General features: G+C 41.1%; 1 non-coding gene across 1 annotated transcript; it reads right to left on the reverse strand.

Moving 5' to 3' along the window:
• Positions 1-1,458: 1,458 nt before the first annotated feature.
• On the reverse strand, positions 1,459-1,565 carry LOC111555191. Its single transcript, XR_002735449.1, has one exon. It is a non-coding gene; the product is annotated as a U6 spliceosomal RNA (small nuclear RNA).
• Positions 1,566-2,140: the final 575 nt, after the last annotated feature.

The following is a 2,140-nucleotide window of genomic DNA, read 5'->3' on the forward strand; positions in this document are numbered from 1 at the left end:
GTGGAAGCAGCACCAACATTTTAAGATATAGTATGGGTGAAAATCTGAACACTGAGAAATATATGCCCATTAACCTTTTACCTGTCATTGAAAAAGATGGGGCCTATTTCATTCTAGCTCTTGATAGTAAGTGCCTGGACACCCTTGGGTCTGATGAAAGTGTCAGGCCCTTGTCCAAATCCTGCTTCTCTTGTTCTGCTTCACTGAAGGGCAGGAGCACTGAGCAGAGAAGGAGCAATAGGAGCTACCCCTGCTCAAAAATATCTCCCCCTTACATCCTAACAGGAGACTCAACAAATCGCTCAATCTTTTTTCCTTTTTAAAAAAATTTACATATGGTTTACATACCATAAAATTCACCATTTAAAAATGCAAGGTTCAGTGGTTTTTAAATACACTCGCAAGGTTTTTAACTTTAGTAACTCTGCCATTACTATCTAATTCCAGAACACTATTACCCCAAAAGAAATTCCACACCCAGCTGGGCGCCATGGCTCATGCCTGTAATCCCAGCAATTTGGGAGGTCAAGGCAGGAAGATCACTTAAGGTCAGGAGGTTGAGACCAGCCTGGCCAACATGGTGAAACCCTGTCTCTACTAAAAATATAAAAATTAGCTGGGCATAGTGACACATGCCTGTAGTCTCAGCTACTGGCGAGGCTGAGGAGGAGAATCGCTTGAGCCTGGGAGGTGGAGGTTGCAGTGAGCAGAGATCGCGCCACTGCACTCCAGCCTGGGCAACAGAGCAAGACTCTGTCTAAAAACAAAACAAAACAAAACAAAAACCCAGTCCCTCTCTATATCCCCTCCCCCATTCCCTAATCTACTTTAAGTCTTTATGGATTTGCCTATTCTGAACATTTCAGCTAAATGTAACCATACAAAACATGGTCTTCTGTGACTGGCTTCTTTCAATAAGCATGATGTTTTCAAGGTTCTTCTGTGCTGTAGCATGTATGAATATTTTACTCTTTTTTATGGCTGAATAAGATTATATTGTATAGATAACCATATTTTTAAATGCATTCATCTGTTGATGGACATTTGGATTGTTTCCACTGTTTGGCTATTATGAACAATGCTGCTATGATCATTTGTGTATAAGGTTTTTTTGAGGTGAAAGAAGTTTTTTGTTTGTTTTGTTTTGTTTTGTTTTTTCGAGACGGAGTCTCACTCTGCCACCCAGGTTGCAGTGCAGTGGCACGATCTCAGCGCACTGCAAGCTCTGCCTCCTGGGTTCACGCCATCCTCCTGCCTCAGCCTGTTGCTGGGACTACAGGCACCTGCCACCATGCCTGGCTAATTTTTTTTGTATTTTTAGTAGAGACGGGTTTCACTATGTTAGCCAGGATGGTCTTGATCTCCTGGCCTCATGATCCACCTGCCTCAGCCTCACAAAGTGCTGGGATTACAGGTGTGAGCCACCACGCCTGGCCGAGGTGAAAGAAGTTTTAATGGAAAAATATGAAATGCTTTCTGAATATGCATGTCATTCTTGTGCAGGGGCCATGCTAATCTTCTCTGTATTGTTCCAGTTTTATTAGGCTGGTGCAAATGTAATTGCAGTTTTTGCATTGTTGAAATTTGCTGTTTGATATTGGAATACTTTCTTAAATAAATGTAGTTATGTTATACATCATTTTAATGCACATTTCTTGCTTCTGTTTTTTGGTAATGACCTATTACTTGCTGTTTATTTTATATTTATTTTAGACTATGTAAATGACGTTGGACAAAAAGCAAATTTGCGCAATTTTCTTACTGGAGTTCAAAATGGGTCGTAAAGCAGGGGAGACAACTTGCAATATCAACAACGCATTTGGCCCAGGAACTGCTAACGAATGAATGTACAGTGCAGTGGTGGCTCGAGAAGTTTTGCAAAGGAGACAAGAGCCTTGAAGATGAGAAGACTAGTGGCTAGCCATCGGAAGTTGACGACAACCAACTGAGAGCAATCATCGAAGCTGACCCTCTTACAACTACATGAGAAGTTGACGAAGAACTCAACATCAACCATTCTATGGTCGTTCAGCATTTGAAGCAAATTGGAAAGCTGAAAAAGCTCCATAAATGGGTGTCTCATGAGCTGAGCAATAATTTAAAAAATCATTGCTTTAAAATGTCCTCTTCTCTTATTCTC

This window comes from Piliocolobus tephrosceles, chromosome 1 (genome assembly GCF_002776525.5).
Source record: "Piliocolobus tephrosceles isolate RC106 chromosome 1, ASM277652v3, whole genome shotgun sequence".
Taxonomy (NCBI): Eukaryota; Metazoa; Chordata; class Mammalia; order Primates; family Cercopithecidae; genus Piliocolobus; species Piliocolobus tephrosceles.